Genomic DNA, 22280 nt, shown 5'->3' with positions numbered 1-22280 from the left:
TGATGAGATGATGGGATTTTGGAGGTCAAAGGTTTAACGTCAAGGTGACGGTGTCCTCATATCTGTCCATCCGATTCATATGAATTCAATATCTCTGAACGCCTATATTGGGAATCACTTTAAATATGGCATACACAACCACTTGGAGTCACGGATGAACAAATTTCAATTCTGGAGGTCAAAGTTCAAGGTCAACTTCTCCAGAACTGTATATGTATCTCCCCTGAACTGGTGAAGTTGTGGCATGTAAAGCCCCAGTGGCCTAATGGATAAGGCACTGGCCTCCTTTGCCAGGGATTGTGGGTTCAAGTCCCATCTGGGGTGATTTTCAGCAGAGTTGAGCTAAAGTGCTGGGCCCATAAAAGATTTTCGATGGAAAAGAAACCATCCTCTGCTAAGTTTTTTTCTATTTTTGCACATTTAGCACTAATTCACATTCACTCTGAAAGGGTGATCCAACAAGAGATTATGATCCTCAACCTGAGGTCCATGGCGAGATGAATCCTGATATAACTGCTGGGAAAGTTGTATTATCCAGACAAATCTTGTTCTGGAGGTTTACTGTCCATATTGACAAATCAACATCCACTACCCTGTCAGGACCCTGTAGTAATGATGACTTTCCAGTGATGTGATTGGTAAGTGGTTGGGCTGTTTACATGTTTTGATCATGTCCTTTGGTTGCATGAACGGGACTTCGATACCCCGGCTCCACCGCTTGATCACTGTGACTTGTTTTGTCTAAACAAACTGCACCAGTGTGCTACTCATTAGTGTGCTCACTTCAGTGATGTATTGAAGCACAACCTTTGAGCTAAAGTGAGCACAATAAAGATTTTCTTTACAAAAGGTTTGTCTTTTATAGTTCTAGTTTTTTTCCTATTCTTCTGGACACATTTAGCACTATTTCACAGCTTTTGTCTCTAGTTCTGAATTCTGTCAGGGCTTTACTCTGTCTCCCCAACCTCTTTCTTTGTCTCTTGTTATGTCTCGGCGCCAGCGCTAGCCGCGGCCAGAAGAATTATGCTTTTGGGTCATCCGTCCATCTCTACATACGTACGCACTTCCCATTCCTGTGAACAGGACCCCTGATGAGATGATGGGATTTTGGAGGTCAAAGGTTTAACGTCAAGGTGACGGTGTCCTCATAACTGTCCATCCGATTCATATGAATTCAATATCTCTGAACGCCTAGAGGGAATCACTTTAAATATGGCATACACAACCACTTGGAGTCACGGATGAACAAATTTCAATTCTGGAGGTCAAAGTTCAAGGTTGTCTAAACAAACTGCACCAGTGTGCTACTCATTAGTGTGCTCACTTCAGTGATGTAATGAAGCACAACCTTTGATCAAAAGTGAACACAATAAAGATTTTCTTCACAAAAGGTTTTTTTCTTTTATAGTTCTAGTTTTTTTCCTATTCTTCTGGACACATTTAGCACTATTTCACAGCTTTTGTCTCTAGTTCTCAATTCTGTCAGGGCTTTACTCTGTCTCCCCAACCTCTTTCTTTGTCTCTTGTTATGTCTCGGCGCCAGCGCTAGCCGCGGCCAGAAGTATTATGCTTTTGGGTCGTCCGTCCATCTCTACATACGTACGCACTTCCCATTCCTGTGAACAGGACCCCTGATGAGATGATGGGATTTTGGAGGTCAAAGGTTTAACGTCAAGGTGACGGTGTCCTCATATCTGTCCATCCGATTCATATGAATTCAATATCTCTGAACGCCTAGAGGGAATCACTTTAAATATGGCATACACAACCACTTGGAGTCACGGATGAACAAATTTCAATTCTGGAGGTCAAAGTTCAAGGTCAACTTCTCCAGAACTGTATATGTATCTCCCCTGAACTGGTGAAGTTGTGGCATGTAAAGCCCCAGTGGCCTAATGGATAAGGCACTGGCCTCCTAAGCCAGGGATTGTGGGTTCAAGTCCCATCTGGGGTGATTTTCAGCAGAGTGGCAAGCGGAAGCGTGCTGGGCCCATAACCCAGAGGTCGATGGATCGAAACCATCCTCTGCTAAGTTTCTTTTTGCTCGTAACGCAATTGTAGTCACTCTGAAAGGGTGATCCAACAAGAGATTATGATCCTCAACCTGAGGTCCATGGCGAGATGAATCCTGATATAACTGCTGGGAAAGTTGTATTATCCAGACAAATCTTGTTCTGGAGGTTTACTGTCCATATTGACAAATCAACATCCACTACCCTGTCAGGACCCTGTAGTAACGATGACTTTCCAGTGATGTGATTGGTAAGTGGTTGGGCTGTTTACATGTTTTGATCATGTCCTTTGGTTGCATGAGCGGGACTTGATACCCGGCTCCACCGCTTGATCACTGTGTCTTGTTTTGTCTAAACAAACTGCACCAGTGTGCTACTCATTAGTGTGCTCACTTCAGTGATGTATTGAAGCACAACCTTTGAGCTAAAGTGAGCACAATAAAGATTTTCTTTACAAAAGGTTTGTATTTTTTTTTTCCTATTCTTCTGGACACATTTAGCACTATTTCACAGCTTTTGTCTCTAGTTCTCAATTCTGTCAGGGCTTTACTCTGTCTCCCCAACCTCTTTCTTTGTCTCTTGTTATGTCTCGGCGCCAGCGCTAGCTGCGGCCAGAAGTATTATGCTTTTTGGGTGGTCCATCCATCTCTACATACGACGCACTTCCCATTCCTGTGAACAGGACCCCTGATGAGATGATGGGATTTTGGAGGTCAAAGGTTTAACGTCAAGGTGACGGTGTCCTCATAACTGTCCATCCGATTCATATGAATTCAATATCTCTGAACGCCTAGAGGGAATCACTTTAAATATGGCATACACAACCACTTGGAGTCACGGATGAACAAATTTCAATTCTGGAGGTCAAAGTTCAAGGTTGTCTAAACAAACTGCACCAGTGTGCTACTCATTAGTGTGCTCACTTCAGTGATGTAATGAAGCACAACCTTTGATCAAAAGTGAACACAATAAAGATTTTCTTCACAAAAGGTTTTTTTCTTTTATAGTTCTAGTTTTTTTTTTATTCTTCTGGACACATTTAGCACTATTTCACAGCTTTTGTCTCTAGTTCTCAATTCTGTCAGGGCTTTACTCTGTCTCCCCAACCTCTTTCTTTGTCTCTTGTTATGTCTCGGCGCCAGCGCTAGCCGCGGCCAGAAGTATTATGCTTTTGGGTCGTCCGTCCATCTCTACATACGTACGCACTTCCCATTCCTGTGAACAGGACCCCTGATGAGATGATGGGATTTTGGAGGTCAAAGGTTTAACGTCAAGGTGACGGTGTCCTCATATCTGTCCATCCGATTCATATGAATTCAATATCTCTGAACGCCTAGAGGGAATCACTTTAAATATGGCATACACAACCACTTGGAGTCACGGATGAACAAATTTCAATTCTGGAGGTCAAAGTTCAAGGTCAACTTCTCCAGAACTGTATATGTATCTCCCCTGAACTGGTGAAGTTGTGGCATGTAAAGCCCCAGTGGCCTAATGGATAAGGCACTGGCCTCCTAAGCCAGGGATTGTGGGTTCAAGTCCCATCTGGGGTGATTTTCAGCAGAGTGGCGCAGGGGAAGCGTGCTGGGCCCATAACCCAGAGGTCGATGGATCGAAACCATCCTCTGCTAAGTTTCTTTTTTGCTCGTAACGCAATTGTAGTCACTCTGAAAGGGTGATCCAACAAGAGATTATGATCCTCAACCTGAGGTCCATGGCGAGATGAATCCTGATATAACTGCTGGGAAAGTTGTATTATCCAGACAAATCTTGTTCTGGAGGTTTACCGTCCATATTGACAAATCAACATCCACTACCCTGTCAGGACCCTGTAGTAACGATGACTTTCCAGTGATGTGATTGGTAAGTGGTTGGGCTGTTTACATGTTTTGATCATGTCCTTTGGTTGCATGAACGGGACTTCGATACCCCGGCTCCACCGCTTGATCACTGTGTCTTGTTTTGTCTAAACAAACTGCACCAGTGTGCTACTCATTAGTGTGCTCACTTCAGTGATGTATTGAAGCACAACCTTTGAGCTAAAGTGAGCACAATAAAGATTTTCTTTACAAAAGGTTTGTATTTAGTTTTTTTCCTATTCTTCTGGACACATTTAGCACTATTTCACAGCTTTTGTCTCTAGTTCTCAATTCTGTCAGGGCTTTACTCTGTCTCCCCAACCTCTTTCTTTGTCTCTTGTTATGTCTCGGCGCCAGCGCTAGCCGCGGCCAGAAGTATTATGCTTTTGGGTCGTCCGTCCATCTCTACATACGTACGCACTTCCCATTCCTGTGAACAGGACCCCCTGATGAGATGATGGGATTTTGGAGGTCAAAGGTTTAACGTCAAGGTGACGGTGTCCTCATAACTGTCCATCCGATTCATATGAATTCAATATCTCTGAACGCCTAGAGGGAATCACTTTAAATATGGCATACACAACCACTTGGAGTCACGGATGAACAAATTTCAATTCTGGAGGTCAAAGTTCAAGGTTGTCTAAACAAACTGCACCAGTGTGCTACTCATTAGTGTGCTCACTTCAGTGATGTAATGAAGCACAACCTTTGATCAAAAGTGAACACAATAAAGATTTTCTTCACAAAAGGTTTTTTTCTTTTATAGTTCTAGTTTTTTTCCTATTCTTCTGGACACATTTAGCACTATTTCACAGCTTTTGTCTCTAGTTCTCAATTCTGTCAGGGCTTTACTCTGTCTCCCCAACCTCTTTCTTTGTCTCTTGTTATGTCTCGGCGCCAGCGCGCTAGCCGCGCCAGAAGTATTATGCTTTTGGGTCGTCCGTCCATCTCTACATACGTACGCACTTCCCATTCCTGTGAACAGGACCCCTGATGAGATGATGGGATTTTGGAGGTCAAAGGTTTAACGTCAAGGTGACGGTGTCCTCATATCTGTCCATCCGATTCATATGAATTCAATATCTCTGAACGCCTAGAGGGAATCACTTTAAATATGGCATACACAACCACTTGGAGTCACGGATGAACAAATTTCAATTCTGGAGGTCAAAGTTCAAGGTCAACTTCTCCAGAACTGTATATGTATCTCCCCTGAACTGGTGAAGTTGTGGCATGTAAAGCCCCAGTGGCCTAATGGATAAGGCACTGGCCTCCTAAGCCAGGGATTGTGGGTTCAAGTCCCATCTGGGGTGATTTTCAGCAGAGTGGCGCAGCGGAAGCGTGCTGGGCCCATAACCCAGAGGTCGATGGATCGAAACCATCCTCTGCTAAGTTTCTTTTGCTCGTAACGCAATTGTAGTCACTCTGAAAGGGTGATCCAACAAGAGATTATGATCCTCAACCTGAGGTCCATGGCGAGATGAATCCTGATATAACTGCTGGGAAAGTTGTATTATCCAGACAAATCTTGTTCTGGAGGTTTACCGTCCATATTGACAAATCAACATCCACTACCCTGTCAGGACCCTGTAGTAACGATGACTTTCCAGTGATGTGATTGGTAAGTGGTTGGGCTGTTTACATGTTTTGATCATGTCCTTTGGTTGCATGAACGGGACTTCGATACCCCGGCTCCACCGCTTGATCACTGTGTCTTGTTTTGTCTAAACAAACTGCACCAGTGTGCTACTCATTAGTGTGCTCACTTCAGTGATGTATTGAAGCACAACCTTTGAGCTAAAGTGAGCACAATAAAGATTTTCTTTACAAAAGGTTTGTATTTAGTTTTTTTCCTATTCTTCTGGACACATTTAGCACTATTTCACAGCTTTTGTCTCTAGTTCTCAATTCTGTCAGGGCTTTACTCTGTCTCCCCAACCTCTTTCTTTGTCTCTTGTTATGTCTCGGCGCCAGCGCTAGCTGCGCCAGAAGTATTATGCTTTTTGGGTGGTCCGTCCATCTCTACATACGTACGCACTTCCCATTCCTGTGAACAGGACCCCCTGATGAGATGATGGGATTTTGGAGGTCAAAGGTTTAACGTCAAGGTGACGGTGTCCTCATAACTGTCCATCCGATTCATATGAATTCAATATCTCTGAGCGCCTAGAGGGAATCACTTTAAATATGGCATACACAACCACTTGGAGTCACGGATGAACAAATTTCAATTCTGGAGGTCAAAGTTCAAGGTTGTCTAAACAAACTGCACCAGTGTGCTACTCATTAGTGTGCTCACTTCAGTGATGTAATGAAGCACAACCTTTGATCAAAAGTGAACACAATAAAGATTTTCTTCACAAAAGGTTTTTTTCTTTTATAGTTCTAGTTTTTTTCCTATTCTTCTGGACACATTTAGCACTATTTCACAGCTTTTGTCTCTAGTTCTCAATTCTGTCAGGGCTTTACTCTGTCTCCCCAACCTCTTTCTTTGTCTCTTGTTATGTCTCGGCGCCCAGCGCTTCTTGGCCAGAAGTATTATGCTTTTGGGTCGTCCGTCCATCTCTACATACGTACGCACTTCCCATTCCTGTGAACAGGACCCCTGATGAGATGATGGGATTTTGGAGGTCAAAGGTTTAACGTCAAGGTGACGGTGTCCTCATATCTGTCCATCCGATTCATATGAATTCAATATCTCTGAACGCCTAGAGGGAATCACTTTAAATATGGCATACACAACCACTTGGAGTCACGGATGAACAAATTTCAATTCTGGAGGTCAAAGTTCAAGGTCAACTTCTCCAGAACTGTATATGTATCTCCCCTGAACTGGTGAAGTTGTGGCATGTAAAGCCCCAGTGGCCTAATGGATAAGGCACTGGCCTCCTAAGCCAGGGATTGTGGGTTCAAGTCCCATCTGGGGTGATTTTCAGCAGAGTGGCGCAGGGAAGCGTGCTGGGCCCATAACCCAGAGGTCGATGGATCGAAACCATCCTCTGCTAAGTTTCTTTTGCTCGTAACGCAATTGTAGTCACTCTGAAAGGGTGATCCAACAAGAGATTATGATCCTCAACCTGAGGTCCATGGCGAGATGAATCCTGATATAACTGCTGGGAAAGTTGTATTATCCAGACAAATCTTGTTCTGGAGGTTTACCGTCCATATTGACAAATCAACATCCACTACCCTGTCAGGACCCTGTAGTAACGATGACTTTCCAGTGATGTGATTGGTAAGTGGTTGGGCTGTTTACATGTTTTGATCATGTCCTTTGGTTGCATGAACGGGACTTCGATACCCCGGCTCCACCGCTTGATCACTGTGTCTTGTTTTGTCTAAACAAACTGCACCAGTGTGCTACTCATTAGTGTGCTCACTTCAGTGATGTATTGAAGCACAACCTTTGAGCTAAAGTGAGCACAATAAAGATTTTCTTTACAAAAGGTTTGTATTTAGTTTTTTTCCTATTCTTCTGGACACATTTAGCACTATTTCACAGCTTTTGTCTCTAGTTCTCAATTCTGTCAGGGCTTTACTCTGTCTCCCCAACCTCTTTCTTTGTCTCTTGTTATGTCTCGGCGCCAGCGCTAGCTGCGGCCAGAAGTATTATGCTTTTGGGTGGTCCGTCCATCTCTACATACGTACGCACTTCCCATTCCTGTGAACAGGACCCCTGATGAGATGATGGGATTTTGGAGGTCAAAGGTTTAACGTCAAGGTGACGGTGTCCTCATATCTGTCCATCCGATTCATATGAATTCAATATCTCTGAACGCCTAGAGGGAATCACTTTAAATATGGCATACACAACCACTTGGAGTCACGGATGAACAAATTTCAATTCTGGAGGTCAAAGTTCAAGGTTGTCTAAACAAACTGCACCAGTGTGCTACTCATTAGTGTGCTCACTTCAGTGATGTAATGAAGCACAACCTTTGATCAAAAGTGAACACAATAAAGATTTTCTTCACAAAAAGTTTTTTTTTCTTTTATAGTTCTAGTTTTTTCCTATTCTTCTGGACACATTTAGCACTATTTCACAGCTTTTGTCTCTAGTTCTCAATTCTGTCAGGGCTTTACTCTGTCTCCCCAACCTCTTTCTTTGTCTCTTGTTATGTCTCGGCGCCAGCGCTAGCCGCGGCCAGAAGTATTATGCTTTTGGGTCGTCCGTCCATCTCTACATACGTACGCACTTCCCATTCCTGTGAACAGGACCCCTGATGAGATGATGGGATTTTGGAGGTCAAAGGTTTAACGTCAAGGTGACGGTGTCCTCATATCTGTCCATCCGATTCATATGAATTCAATATCTCTGAACGCCTAGAGGGAATCACTTTAAATATGGCATACACAACCACTTGGAGTCACGGATGAACAAATTTCAATTCTGGAGGTCAAAGTTCAAGGTCAACTTCTCCAGAACTGTATATGTATCTCCCCTGAACTGGTGAAGTTGTGGCATGTAAAGCCCCAGTGGCCTAATGGATAAGGCACTGGCCTCCTAAGCCAGGGATTGTGGGTTCAAGTCCCATCTGGGGTGATTTTCAGCAGAGTGGCGCAGCGGAAGCGTGCTGGGCCCATAACCCAGAGGTCGATGGATCGAAACCATCCTCTGCTAAGTTTCTTTTGCTCGTAACGCAATTGTAGTCACTCTGAAAGGGTGATCCAACAAGAGATTATGATCCTCAACCTGAGGTCCATGGCGAGATGAATCCTGATATAACTGCTGGGAAAGTTGTATTATCCAGACAAATCTTGTTCTGGAGGTTTACCGTCCATATTGACAAATCAACATCCACTACCCTGTCAGGACCCTGTAGTAACGATGACTTTCCAGTGATGTGATTGGTAAGTGGTTGGGCTGTTTACATGTTTTGATCATGTCCTTTGGTTGCATGAACGGGACTTCGATACCCCGGCTCCACCGCTTGATCACTGTGTCTTGTTTTGTCTAAACAAACTGCACCAGTGTGCTACTCATTAGTGTGCTCACTTCAGTGATGTATTGAAGCACAACCTTTGAGCTAAAGTGAGCACAATAAAGATTTTCTTTACAAAAGGTTTGTATTTAGTTTTTTTCCTATTCTTCTGGACACATTTAGCACTATTTCACAGCTTTTGTCTCTAGTTCTCAATTCTGTCAGGGCTTTACTCTGTCTCCCCAACCTCTTTCTTTGTCTCTTGTTATGTCTCGGCGCCAGCGCTAGCTGCGGCCAGAAGTATTATGCTTTTGGGTGGTCCGTCCATCTCTCACATACGTCACGCACTTCCCATTCCTGTGAACAGGACCCCCTGATGAGATGATGGGATTTTGGAGGTCAAAGGTTTAACGTCAAGGTGACGGTGTCCTCATAACTGTCCATCCGATTCATATGAATTCAATATCTCTGAACGCCTAGAGGGAATCACTTTAAATATGGCATACACAACCACTTGGAGTCACGGATGAACAAATTTCAATTCTGGAGGTCAAAGTTCAAGGTTGTCTAAACAAACTGCACCAGTGTGCTACTCATTAGTGTGCTCACTTCAGTGATGTAATGAAGCACAACCTTTGATCAAAAGTGAACACAATAAAGATTTTCTTCAAAAAAGTTTTTTTCTTTTATAGTTCTAGTTTTTTTCCTATTCTTCTGGACACATTTAGCACTATTTCACAGCTTTTGTCTCTAGTTCTCAATTCTGTCAGGGCTTTACTCTGTCTCCCCAACCTCTTTCTTTGTCTCTTGTTATGTCTCGGCGCCAGCGCGCTAGCCGCGCCAGAAGCCAGAAGTATTATGCTTTTGGGTCGTCCGTCCATCTCTACATACGACACGCACTTCCCATTCCTGTGAACAGGACCCCTGATGAGATGATGGGATTTTGGAGGTCAAAGGTTTAACGTCAAGGTGACGGTGTCCTCATATCTGTCCATCCGATTCATATGAATTCAATATCTCTGAACGCCTAGAGGGAATCACTTTAAATATGGCATACACAACCACTTGGAGTCACGGATGAACAAATTTCAATTCTGGAGGTCAAAGTTCAAGGTCAACTTCTCCAGAACTGTATATGTATCTCCCCTGAACTGGTGAAGTTGTGGCATGTAAAGCCCCAGTGGCCTAATGGATAAGGCACTGGCCTCCTAAGCCAGGGATTGTGGGTTCAAGTCCCATCTGGGGTGATTTTCAGCAGAGTGGCGCAGGGGATGCGTGCTGGGCCCATAACCCAGAGGTCGATGGATCGAAACCATCCTCTGCTAAGTTTCTTTTGCTCGTAACAATTGTAGTCACTCTGAAAGGGTGATCCAACAAGAGATTATGATCCTCAACCTGAGGTCCATGGCGAGATGAATCCTGATATAACTGCTGGGAAAGTTGTATTATCCAGACAAATCTTGTTCTGGAGGTTTACCGTCCATATTGACAAATCAACATCCACTACCCTGTCAGGACCCTGTAGTAACGATGACTTTCCAGTGATGTGATTGGTAAGTGGTTGGGCTGTTTACATGTTTTGATCATGTCCTTTGGTTGCATGAACGGGACTTCGATACCCCGGCTCCACCGCTTGATCACTGTGTCTTGTTTTGTCTAAACAAACTGCACCAGTGTGCTACTCATTAGTGTGCTCACTTCAGTGATGTATTGAAGAACAACCTTTGAGCTAAAGTGAGCACAATAAAGATTTTCTCTACAAAAGGTTTGTATTTAGTTTTTTTCCTATTCTTCTGGACACATTTAGCACTATTTCACAGCTTTTGTCTCTAGTTCTCAATTCTGTCAGGGCTTTACTCTGTCTCCCCAACCTCTTTCTTTGTCTCTTGTTATGTCTCGGCGCCAGCGCTAGCCGCGGCCAGAAGTATTATGCTTTTGGGTGGTCCGTCCATCTCTACATACGTACGCACTTCCCATTCCTGTGAACAGGACCCCCTGATGAGATGATGGGATTTTGGAGGTCAAAGGTTTAACGTCAAGGTGACGGTGTCCTCATAACTGTCCATCCGATTCATATGAATTCAATATCTCTGAACGCCTAGAGGGAATCACTTTAAATATGGCATACACAACCACTTGGAGTCACGGATGAACAAATTTCAATTCTGGAGGTCAAAGTTCAAGGTTGTCTAAACAAACTGCACCAGTGTGCTACTCATTAGTGTGCTCACTTCAGTGATGTAATGAAGCACAACCTTTGATCAAAAGTGAACACAATAAAGATTTTCTTCACAAAAGGTTTTTTTCTTTTATAGTTCTAGTTTTTTTCCTATTCTTCTGGACACATTTAGCACTATTTCACAGCTTTTGTCTCTAGTTCTCAATTCTGTCAGGGCTTTACTCTGTCTCCCCAACCTCTTTCTTTGTCTCTTGTTATGTCTCGGCGCCAGCGCTAGCCTTGTGGCCAGAAGTATTATGCTTTTGGGTCGTCCGTCCATCTCTACATCGACGCACTTCCCATTCCTGTGAACAGGACCCCTGATGAGATGATGGGATTTTGGAGGTCAAAGGTTTAACGTCAAGGTGACGGTGTCCTCATATCTGTCCATCCGATTCATATGAATTCAATATCTCTGAACGCCTAGAGGGAATCACTTTAAATATGGCATACACAACCACTTGGAGTCACGGATGAACAAATTTCAATTCTGGAGGTCAAAGTTCAAGGTCAACTTCTCCAGAACTGTATATGTATCTCCCCTGAACTGGTGAAGTTGTGGCATGTAAAGCCCCAGTGGCCTAATGGATAAGGCACTGGCCTCCTAAGCCAGGGATTGTGGGTTCAAGTCCCATCTGGGGTGATTTTCAGCAGAGTGGCGCAGGGGAAGCGTGCTGGGCCCATAACCCAGAGGTCGATGGATCGAAACCATCCTCTGCTAAGTTTCTTTTGCTCGTAACGCAATTGTAGTCACTCTGAAAGGGTGATCCAACAAGAGATTATGATCCTCAACCTGAGGTCCATGGCGAGATGAATCCTGATATAACTGCTGGGAAAGTTGTATTATCCAGACAAATCTTGTTCTGGAGGTTTACTGTCCATATTGACAAATCAACATCCACTACCCTGTCAGGACCCTGTAGTAACGATGACTTTCCAGTGATGTGATTGGTAAGTGGTTGGGCTGTTTACATGTTTTGATCATGTCCTTTGGTTGCATGAACGGGACTTCGATACCCCGGCTCCACCGCTTGATCACTGTGTCTTGTTTTGTCTAAACAAACTGCACCAGTGTGCTACTCATTAGTGTGCTCACTTCAGTGATGTATTGAAGCACAACCTTTGAGCTAAAGTGAGCACAATAAAGATTTTCTTTACAAAAGGTTTGTATTTAGTTTTTTTCCTATTCTTCTGGACACATTTAGCACTATTTCACAGCTTTTGTCTCTAGTTCTCAATTCTGTCAGGGCTTTACTCTGTCTCCCCAACCTCTTTCTTTGTCTCTTGTTATGTCTCGGCGCCAGCGCTAAGGGTGGCCAGAAGTATTATGCTTTTGGGTGGTCCGTCCATCTCTACATACGTACGCACTTCCCATTCCTGTGAACAGGACCCCCTGATGAGATGATGGGATTTTGGAGGTCAAAGGTTTAACGTCAAGGTGACGGTGTCCTCATAACTGTCCATCCGATTCATATGAATTCAATATCTCTGAACGCCTAGAGGGAATCACTTTAAATATGGCATACACAACCACTTGGAGTCACGGATGAACAAATTTCAATTCTGGAGGTCAAAGTTCAAGGTTGTCTAAACAAACTGCACCAGTGTGCTACTCATTAGTGTGCTCACTTCAGTGATGTAATGAAGCACAACCTTTGATCAAAAGTGAACACAATAAAGATTTTCTTTACAAAAGGTTTTTTCTTTTATAGTTCTAGTTTTTTTTCCTATTCTTCTGGACACATTTAGCACTATTTCACAGCTTTTGTCTCTAGTTCTCAATTCTGTCAGGGCTTTACTCTGTCTCCCCAACCTCTTTCTTTGTCTCTTGTTATGTCTCGGCGCCAGCGCTAGCCGCGGCCAGAAGTATTATGCTTTTGGGTCGTCCGTCCATCTCTACATACGTACGCACTTCCCATTCCTGTGAACAGGACCCCCTGATGAGATGATGGGATTTTGGAGGTCAAAGGTTTAACGTCAAGGTGACGGTGTCCTCATAACTGTCCATCCGATTCATATGAATTCAATATCTCTGAACGCCTAGAGGGAATCACTTTAAATATGGCATACACAACCACTTGGAGTCACGGATGAACAAATTTCAATTCTGGAGGTCAAAGTTCAAGGTTGTCTAAACAAACTGCATATGTGTCTACTCTGAAGTGTGCTCACTTCAGTGATGTAATGAAGCACAACCTTTGATCAAAAGTGAACACAATAAAGATTTTCTTTACAAAAGGTTTTTTTTCTTTTATAGTTCTAGTTTTTTCCTATTCTTCTGGACACATTTAGCACTATTTCACAGCTTTTGTCTCTAGTTCTCAATTCTGTCAGAGGGCTTGGACTCTGTCTCCCCATCCTCTTTCTTTGTCTCTTGTTATGTCTGTAGTCACTCTGAAAGGGTGATCCAACAAGAGATTTTGATCCTCAACCTGATCTCTACATGGCGAGATGAACTTCCCATTCCTGTGAACAGACCCCTGATGAGATGATCTTGTTTTGGAGGTCAAAGGTTCCAATTGTCAGGTCAACATGTCCTCATACCCTGTCCATCCGATTCATATGAATTCAATATCTGTGATTGCCTAGTGGGGAATCACTTTAAATATGTTTTGATCATGTCCTTTTGGAGTCAACGGATGAACAAATTTCAATTCTGGAGGTCAAAGTTCAAGGTCTTGTTTTGTCTCCAGAACTGTATAGTGTATCTCCCTGAACTGGTGAAGTTCAGTGATGTATAAAGCCCCCTTTGGCTAAATGGATAAGGCACTGATTTCCTTAACAAAGGGATTTGGGTAGTTTTTTCCCATTCTTCTGATTTTCAGCATTTGGCACTATTTCACAGCTTTGGGCCTCTAGTTCCCAATTCTGGTCAAACCATCCTCTGCTAAGTTTCTTTTGCTTTGTCTCTTGCAATTGTAGTCACTCTGAAAGGGTGATCCAACAAGAGATTATGATCCTCAACCTGAGGTCCATGGCTAGATGAATCCTGATATAACTGCTGGGAAAGTTGTATTATCCAGACAAATTTTGTTCTGGAGGTTTAACGTCCATATTGACAAATCAACATCCACTACCCTGTCAGGACCCTTAGTAACGATGACTTTCCAGTGATGTGATTGGTAAGTGGTTGGGCTGTTTACATGTTTTAAATCATGTCCTACACAACCATTGGAGGGACGGATGAATACCCGGCTCAATTCTGGAGATCACTGTGTCTTGTTTTGTCTAAACAAACTGCACCAGTGTGCTACTCATTAGTGTGCTCACTTCAGTGATGTATTGAAGCACAACCTTTGAGCAAAAGTGAACACAATAAAGATTTTCTTTACAAAAAGTTTTTTTCTTTTATAGTTCTAGTTTTTTCCTATTCTTCTGGACACATTTAGCACTATTTCACAGCTTTTGTCTCTAGTTCTCAATTCTGTCAGGGCTTTACTCTGTCTCCCCAACCTCTTTCTTTGTCTCTTGTTATGTCTCGGCGCCAGCGCTAGCCGTGGCCAGAAGTATTATGCTTTTGGGTCGTCCGTCCATCTCTACATACGACGCACTTCCCATTCCTGTGAACAGGACCCCTGATGAGATGATGGGATTTTGGAGGTCAAAGGTTTAACGTCAAGGTGACGGTGTCCTCATAACTGTCCATCCGATTCATATGAATTCAATATCTCTGAACGCCTAGAGGGAATCACTTTAAATATGGCATACACAACCACTTGAGTCACGGATGAACAAATTTCAATTCTGGAGGTCAAAGTTCAAGTAGTTTTCTAAGAACTGTACCAAACCTCTCCCTGAACTGATGAAATGTGGCATGTAAAGCCCCAGTGGTAATGGGTTGGCACTGGCCTGCCCAGCCAGGGATTGTGGGTTCAAGTCCCATCTGGGGGATTTTTGGGCAAAGCCTGGGTCTGATGGATAGGTTTTTTTTCATAACCCAGAGGGATGGAGCGAAACCATCCTCTCATTTTTTTTCCTTCTTGACCGAGTTTAGTCAGACATAAACCATGATCCAACAAAGTTTGATATTAGTAACCTGGGGTCCATGTGCAGATGAACCCTGATATAACTTCCGTTGGAAAGTTGTATTATCCAGTCAAATCTTGTTCTGAGGTTTTCCCCGTCTCAGATCGGTTAAATCAAGGTAAACAAAGACCCTGTAGTAACTATGACTTTCCAACCTGATTTGGAATGGTTGGGCTGTTTACATGTTTTGAGAACAAAACGGGAAAATTAGATGCTCCTATTAATCATGTGTCTTCTGTCTTCTAAACATTATTGGTTAACTAGTTGATATGTGATAACAACATTGATTTATTTTGTCTTACTGAAACTTGAGCTGGGCCACAATAAAGATTTTATGTCAAAAGGTTTGTATTTAGTTTTTTTCCTATTCTCCTCCCATCATATTATTTCAAATTCCTAGAGGCAATTCTGTCAGGGCTTTACTCTGTTGCAGCCATCTTTGATGCAAGCCTGTTAATTACTCCTAAACCTAAATTAAATTATAACTCCTTTGAAAGTCTTGTTTTTAATCTTCAACATCCAAAATGGAAAACATTACACTTTATATTTTGTTGTTAACAGGGCTCCAGAATGAGTATTGATGAATTTTTATCTGAATTCTCAGAGTTTTTATCATGTTTAGTCCTTAAATCAGACCAAGTACTTATTGTAGGTGATTTTAATATCCATGTGGATGTTGACAATCATAGCCTTAGTACTGCTTTCAACTCATTACTGGATTCAATCGGTTTCAAGTCCCAAAGTTGGGGCACTGTTTTCAACCACACCCTGCACGACCTTGTGCTGGCATTAGTGGTATTGAAATTGAGGATTTAATAAATTTCCCAACCTTTGATCATTGTCAGATCATTCTTTAATTTCTTCCAAAGGTTTTTTACCTTTTATATTAAATTAGATTTTTTTCTACACCAGATGCCTATCTGACAGTGCTATAGCTAAATTTAAAGTTCAATATTCCAACAGCAGAGACTCTATGTCATCCCTTAACATAACCGAGGACCTCTATGTTAACCTCAGTCCCTCTCAAATTGATACATTTGTAGTCAGTCCATCTCTACATTGATTGCCTCCCATTCCTTAACACTCTGTTGATCCCCTGAAAAAGAAGATTTAACGTCAAAGGAATTAGCACCTTGGTATAACTCCCATCCGATTCAAATTAAAACAAATCTCTGAACGCCTAGAGGGAATCAATTTAAATATGGCATCCACCCTGGAAGAAACGGATGAACAATTGGCAATTCTGTCTGAAAACCTCAAGGAAGGCTCCTAAGAACTGCCAGATCAGACTGAACTCATCACTAATGGATGAAAACAAGAGTGGCCCAATGGTTTCTTTTCAGCACTGTAGCCAGGATTGACAGATAGTCAAGTCCCTACTGAGCCATCTATTCCTCTAGCTCTGAGTAGTGATGACTTCATGAACTTCTTTAATGATAAAATTACAACAATTAGAGATAAAATTCATCACCTTTTGCCTTCAACCTCTAACGGTTCACTCTGAAAGGGTGATCCAACAAGTCGCTTGATCCTCAACCTGAGGTCCAGTCTCGAGATATACTTATAACTGCTTTTATCCTATTAGACCTTCAACAATTAATATTAAAGATATCCTCATTCTTCTGTCCATCTACCTGTGACAACCCAGACCCCCATCCCTGTTTTGTCTTTCCAGTGCTACTTAAGTGGTTGGGCTGTTTACCTGTGGTATACATGTTCATTACTAGATATGATCAATATGTCCTTATTAACAGGTTATGTGTTCTTGAGTCATTTAAAGTTTTGTGAAAAAACCTCTTCTGAAAAAACCCATTAGTGTGATCCTGAGGTCTTAGCAAACTATAGACCTATATCTAAAGTTTCACTCCAAGATCCTTGAGAAGGTGGTATTTAGTTTTTATGTGATTTTCTACATAGCAATAGTTTATTTGATGACTTTCAATCTTTAGTTCTCAATTCTGTCAGGGCACAGACTCTGTCTGGTGAAAAAAATTTTCTTTGTCTCTTTAACTGCTGCAGACAAAGGACTTGTCTCCATTCTTGTTTTACTAGATCTTAGTCCTGCATTTGACACTATTGACCATTCATTCCTGTTACAGGACCCCTGATGAGATAATTGGCATTAAAGGAATTGTTTAAGCTGGTTTAAGTCCTATTTCTCTGATCGATCTCAATTTGTTAATGTTAATGATAAATCCTCCAAAATAAAGTTAGCCATGGGGTTCCTCAAATCAGTGCTTGGACCAATTCTATTCTCCTTATATACACAACCACCTCTAGATGAACAAATTTTATTCTGGAAACAAAGTTCAGGTTGTCTAAACAAACTGTTGTGCGGATGACACTTCAATAATGAAGCACAACCTTTGTCAAAATGAACACAATAAAGACGAAACCAGTTTATAGTTCTAATTTTTTTCCTATTCTTCTGGACACATTTAGCACTATTTCACAATTTTTTGTCTCTAGTTCTCAATTCTGTCTGGGCTAAACTCTGTCTCCCCAACCTCTTTCTTTGTCTCTTGTTATGTCCCTGGCCTCCAGCACTACTGCCAGAAATTTAGGAGTTATTTTTGATCAGGATATATCATCTAATACCAATCTACAACAAACCCCATTCCTGTGAACAGGACCCCTGATGAGATGATGGGATTTTTGAGGTCAAAGGTTTAACGTCAAGGTGCGGTGCATTCATATCTGTCCATCCGATTCATATGAATTCAATATCTCTGAGGTTGCCAAAGAGGGAATCACTTTAAATATGGCATACACAACCACTTGGAGTCACGGATGAACAAATTTCAATTCTGGAGGTCAAAGTTCAAGGTCAATTTCTCCAGAACTGTATATGTATCTCCCCTGAACTGGTGAAGTTGTGGCATGTAAAGCCCCAGTGGCCTAATGGATAAGGCACTGGCCTCCTAAGCCAGGGATTGTGGGTTCAAGTCCCATCTGGGGTGATTTTCAGCAGAGTGGCGCAGTGGGGCGTGCTGGGCCCATAACCCAGAGGTCGATGGATCGAAACCATCCTCTGCTAAGTTTCTTTTGCTCGTAACGCAATTGTAGTCACTCTGAAAGGGTGATCCAACAAGAGATTATGATCCTCAACCTGAGGTCCATGGCGAGATGAATCCTGATATAACTGCTGGGAAAGTTGTATTATCCAGACAAATCTTGTTCTGGAGGTTTACTGTCCATATTGACAAATCAACATCCACTACCCTGTCAGGACCCTGTAGTAACGATGACTTTCCAGTGATGTGATTGGTAAGTGGTTGGGCTGTTTACATGTTTTGATCATGTCCTTTGGTTGCATGAACGGGACTTCGATACCCCGGCTCCACCGCTTGATCACTGTGTCTTGTTTTGTCTAAACAAACTGCACCAGTGTGCTACTCATTAGTGTGCTCACTTCAGTGATGTATTGAAGCACAACCTTTGAGCTAAAGTGAGCACAATAAAGATTTTCTTTACAAAAGGTTTGTATTTAGTTTTTTCCTATTCTTCTGGACACATTTAGCACTATTTCACAGCTTTTGTCTCTAGTTCTCAATTCTGTCAGGGCTTTACTCTGTCTCCCCAACCTCTTTCTTTGTCTCTTGTTATGTCTCGGCGCCAGCGCTAGCTGCGGCCAGAAGTATTATGCTTTTGGGTCGTCCGTCCATCTCTACATACGTACGCACTTCCCATTCCTGTGAACAGGACCCCCTGATGAGATGATGGGATTTTGGAGGTCAAAGGTTTAACGTCAAGGTGACGGTGTCCTCATAACTGTCCATCCGATTCATATGAATTCAATATCTCTGAACGCCTAGAGGGAATCACTTTAAATATGGCATACACAACCACTTGGAGTCACGGATGAACAAATTTCAATTCTGGAGGTCAAAGTTCAAGGTTGTCTAAACAAACTGCACCAGTGTGCTACTCATTAGTGTGCTCACTTCAGTGATGTAATGAAGCACAACCTTTGATCAAAAGTGAACACAATAAAGATTTTCTTCACAAAAGGTTTTTTTCTTTTATAGTTCTAGTTTTTTTCCTATTCTTCTGGACACATTTAGCACTATTTCACAGCTTTTGTCTCTAGTTCTCAATTCTGTCAGGGCTTTACTCTGTCTCCCCAACCTCTTTCTTTGTCTCTTGTTATGTCTCGGCGCCAGCGCTAGCGTGCCAGAAGTATTATGCTTTTGGGTCGTCCGTCCATCTCTACATACGTACGCACTTCCCATTCCTGTGAACAGGACCCCCTGATGAGATGATGGGATTTTGGAGGTCAAAGGTTTAACGTCAAGGTGACGGTGTCCTCATGTCTCTCCATCCGATTCATATGAATTCAATATCTCTGAACGCCTAGAGGGAATCACTTTAAATATGGCATACACAACCACTTGGAGTCACGGATGAACAAATTTCAATTCTGGAGGTCAAAGTTCAAGGTCAACTTCTCCAGAACTGTATATGTATCTCCCCTGAACTGGTGAAGTTGTGGAATGTAAAGCCCCAGTGGCCTAATGGATAAGGCACTGTCCTCCTAAGCCAGGGATTGTGGGTTCAATTCCCATCTGGGGTGATTTTCAGCAGAGTGGCGCAGCGGAAGCGTGCTGGGCCCATAACCCAGAGGTCGATGGATCGAAACCATCCTCTGCTAAGTTTCTTTTGCTCGTAACGCAATTGTAGTCACTCTGAAAGGGTGATCCAACAAGAGATTATGATCCTCAACCTGAGGTCCATGGCGAGATGAATCCTGATATAACTGCTGGGAAAGTTGTATTATCCAGACAAATCTTGTTCTGGAGGTTTACTGTCCATATTGACAAATCAACATCCACTACCCTGTCAGGACCCTGTAGTAACGATGACTTTCCAGTGATGTGATTGGTAAGTGGTTGGGCTGTTTACATGTTTTGATCATGTCCTTTGGTTGCATGAACGGGACTTCGATACCCCGGCTCCACCGCTTGATCACTGTGTCTTGTTTTGTCTAAACAAACTGCACCAGTGTGCTACTCATTAGTGTGCTCACTTCAGTGATGTATTGAAGAACAACCTTTGAGCTAAAGTGAGCACAATAAAGATTTTCTTTACAAAAGGTTTGTATTTAGTTTTTTTCCTATTCTTCTGGACACATTTAGCACTATTTCACAGCTTTTGTCTCTAGTTCTCAATTCTGTCAGGGCTTTACTCTGTCTCCCCAACCTCTTTCTTTGTCTCTTGTTATGTCTCGGCACCAGCGCTAGCCGCGACCAGAAGTATTATGCTTTTGGGTCGTCCGTCCATCTCTACATACGTACGCACTTCCCATTCCTGTGAACAGGACCCCCTGATGAGATGATGGGATTTTGGAGGTCAAAGGTTTAACGTCAAGGTGACGGTGTCCTCATGTCTGTCCATCCGATTCATATGAATTCAATATCTCTGAACGCCTAGAGGGAATCACTTTAAATATGGCATACACAACCACTTGGAGTCACGGATGAACAAATTTCAATTCTGGAGGTCAAAGTTCAAGGTTGTCTAAACAAACTGCACCAGTGTGCTACTCATTAGTGTGCTCACTTCAGTGATGTAATGAAGCACAACCTTTGATCAAAAGTGAACACAATAAAGATTTTCTTTACAAAAGGTTTTTTTCTTTTATAGTTCTAGTTTTTTTCCTATTCTTCTGGACACATTTAGCACTATTTCACAGCTTTTGTCTCTAGTTCTCAATTCTGTCAGGGCTTTACTCTGTCTCCCCAACCTCTTTCTTTGTCTCTTGTTATGTCTCGGCGCCAGCGCTAGCCGCGGCCAGAAGTATTATGCTTTTGGGTCGTCCGTCCATCTCTACATACGAACGCACTTCCCATTCCTGTGAACAGGACCCCCTGATGAGATGATGGGATTTTGGAGGTCAAAGGTTTAAAGTCAAGGTGACGGTGTCCTCATAACTGTCCATCCGATTCATATGAATTCAATATCTCTGAACGCCTAGAGGGAATCACTTTAAATATGGCATACACAACCACTTGGAGTCACGGATGAACAAATTTCAATTCTGGAGGTCAAAGTTCAAGGTTGTCTAAACAAACTGCACCAGTGTGCTACTCATTAGTGTGCTCACTTCAGTGATGTAATGAAGCACAACCTTTGATCAAAAGTGAACACAATAAAGATTTTCTTCTAAAAGGTTTTTTCTTTTATAGTTCTAGTTTTTTCCTATTCTTCTGGACACATTTAGCACTATTTCACAGCTTTTGTCTCTAGTTCTCAATTCTGTCAGGGCTTTACTCTGTCTCCCCAACCTCTTTCTTTGTCTCTTGTTATGTCTCGGCGCCAATTGTAGTCACCTGAAAGTATTCCAACTTTTGGATTATGATCCGTCCATCTCTACATCCGACGCACTTGCCATTCCTGTGAACAGGACCCCCTGATGAGATGATGGGATTTTGGAGGTCAAAGGTTTAAAGTCAAGGTGACGGTGTCCTCATAACTGTCCATCCGATTCATATGAATTCAATATCTCTGAACGCCTAGAGGGAATCACTTTAAATATGGCATACACAACCACTTGGAGTCACGGATGAACAAATTTCAATTCTGGAGGTCAAAGTTCAAGGTCAACTTCTCCAGAATTGTATATGTACAGTATCTCCCCTGAACTGGTGAAGTTGTGGCATGTAAAGCCCCAGTGGCCTAATGGATAAGGCACTGGCCTCCTAAGCCAGGGATTGTAGGTTGAAGTCCCATCTGGGGTGATTTTCAGCAGAGTGGCGCAGCGGAAGCGTGCTGGGCCCATAACCCAGAGGTCGATGGATCGAAACCATCCTCTGCTAAGTTTCTTTTGCTCGTAACGCAATTGTAGTCACTCTGAAAGGGTGATCCAACAAGAGATTATGATCCTCAACCTGAGGTCCATGGCGAGATGAATCCTGATATAACTGCTGGGAAAGTTGTAATATCCAGACAAATCTTGTTCTGGAGGTTTACTGTCCATATTGACAAATCAACATCCACTACCCTGTCAGGACCCTGTAGTAACGATGACTTTCCAGTGATGTGATTGGTAAGTGGTTGGGCTGTTTAAATTTTGATCATGTCCTTTGGTTGCATGAGCGGGACTTGATACCCGGCTCCAGCGCTTGATCACTGTGTCTTGTTTTGTCTAAACAAACTGCACCAGTGTGCTACTCATTAGTGTGCTCACTTCAGTGATGTATTGAAGCACAACCTTTGAGCTAAAGTGAGCACAATAAAGATTTTC

The 22280-nt window shown here is 42.6% G+C and overlaps 18 non-coding genes across 18 annotated transcripts; all 18 read left to right on the top strand.

Annotated features, from left to right (window-relative positions):
- The first annotated feature begins 251 nt into the window (after positions 1 to 251).
- trnar-ccu (transfer RNA arginine (anticodon CCU)) lies at positions 252 to 324 on the top strand. The gene has a single exon. It is a non-coding gene; the product is annotated as a tRNA-Arg (tRNA).
- Positions 325 to 1881: 1557 nt separating this feature from the next.
- On the top strand, positions 1882 to 1954 carry trnar-ccu (transfer RNA arginine (anticodon CCU)). Its single transcript has one exon. It is a non-coding gene; the product is annotated as a tRNA-Arg (tRNA).
- A 1538-nt stretch (positions 1955 to 3492) lies between these two features.
- trnar-ccu (transfer RNA arginine (anticodon CCU)) lies at positions 3493 to 3565 on the top strand. Its single transcript has one exon. It is a non-coding gene; the product is annotated as a tRNA-Arg (tRNA).
- A 6-nt stretch (positions 3566 to 3571) lies between these two features.
- Positions 3572 to 3643, top strand: trnam-cau (transfer RNA methionine (anticodon CAU)). Its single transcript has one exon. It is a non-coding gene; the product is annotated as a tRNA-Met (tRNA).
- A 1468-nt stretch (positions 3644 to 5111) lies between these two features.
- trnar-ccu (transfer RNA arginine (anticodon CCU)) lies at positions 5112 to 5184 on the top strand. The gene has a single exon. It is a non-coding gene; the product is annotated as a tRNA-Arg (tRNA).
- A 6-nt stretch (positions 5185 to 5190) lies between these two features.
- trnam-cau (transfer RNA methionine (anticodon CAU)) lies at positions 5191 to 5262 on the top strand. The gene has a single exon. It is a non-coding gene; the product is annotated as a tRNA-Met (tRNA).
- Positions 5263 to 6726: 1464 nt separating this feature from the next.
- trnar-ccu (transfer RNA arginine (anticodon CCU)) lies at positions 6727 to 6799 on the top strand. The gene has a single exon. It is a non-coding gene; the product is annotated as a tRNA-Arg (tRNA).
- A 1542-nt stretch (positions 6800 to 8341) lies between these two features.
- Positions 8342 to 8414, top strand: trnar-ccu (transfer RNA arginine (anticodon CCU)). Its single transcript has one exon. It is a non-coding gene; the product is annotated as a tRNA-Arg (tRNA).
- Positions 8415 to 8420: 6 nt separating this feature from the next.
- On the top strand, positions 8421 to 8492 carry trnam-cau (transfer RNA methionine (anticodon CAU)). Its single transcript has one exon. It is a non-coding gene; the product is annotated as a tRNA-Met (tRNA).
- A 1475-nt stretch (positions 8493 to 9967) lies between these two features.
- Positions 9968 to 10040, top strand: trnar-ccu (transfer RNA arginine (anticodon CCU)). The gene has a single exon. It is a non-coding gene; the product is annotated as a tRNA-Arg (tRNA).
- A 6-nt stretch (positions 10041 to 10046) lies between these two features.
- Positions 10047 to 10118, top strand: trnam-cau (transfer RNA methionine (anticodon CAU)). Its single transcript has one exon. It is a non-coding gene; the product is annotated as a tRNA-Met (tRNA).
- A 1463-nt stretch (positions 10119 to 11581) lies between these two features.
- On the top strand, positions 11582 to 11654 carry trnar-ccu (transfer RNA arginine (anticodon CCU)). Its single transcript has one exon. It is a non-coding gene; the product is annotated as a tRNA-Arg (tRNA).
- A 6-nt stretch (positions 11655 to 11660) lies between these two features.
- On the top strand, positions 11661 to 11732 carry trnam-cau (transfer RNA methionine (anticodon CAU)). Its single transcript has one exon. It is a non-coding gene; the product is annotated as a tRNA-Met (tRNA).
- A 6192-nt stretch (positions 11733 to 17924) lies between these two features.
- Positions 17925 to 17997, top strand: trnar-ccu (transfer RNA arginine (anticodon CCU)). Its single transcript has one exon. It is a non-coding gene; the product is annotated as a tRNA-Arg (tRNA).
- A 6-nt stretch (positions 17998 to 18003) lies between these two features.
- On the top strand, positions 18004 to 18074 carry trnam-cau (transfer RNA methionine (anticodon CAU)). The gene has a single exon. It is a non-coding gene; the product is annotated as a tRNA-Met (tRNA).
- A 1463-nt stretch (positions 18075 to 19537) lies between these two features.
- Positions 19538 to 19610, top strand: trnar-ccu (transfer RNA arginine (anticodon CCU)). The gene has a single exon. It is a non-coding gene; the product is annotated as a tRNA-Arg (tRNA).
- Positions 19611 to 19616: 6 nt separating this feature from the next.
- Positions 19617 to 19688, top strand: trnam-cau (transfer RNA methionine (anticodon CAU)). The gene has a single exon. It is a non-coding gene; the product is annotated as a tRNA-Met (tRNA).
- A 2092-nt stretch (positions 19689 to 21780) lies between these two features.
- Positions 21781 to 21852, top strand: trnam-cau (transfer RNA methionine (anticodon CAU)). Its single transcript has one exon. It is a non-coding gene; the product is annotated as a tRNA-Met (tRNA).
- Positions 21853 to 22280: the final 428 nt, after the last annotated feature.

The sequence above is a fragment of the Perca flavescens genome, chromosome 21, assembly GCF_004354835.1.
Source record: "Perca flavescens isolate YP-PL-M2 chromosome 21, PFLA_1.0, whole genome shotgun sequence".
NCBI classification, from domain to species: domain Eukaryota; kingdom Metazoa; phylum Chordata; class Actinopteri; order Perciformes; family Percidae; genus Perca; species Perca flavescens.
Note: the sequence above shows the minus strand (reverse complement) of the source record. Positions and strands in the feature narration are given on the sequence as shown.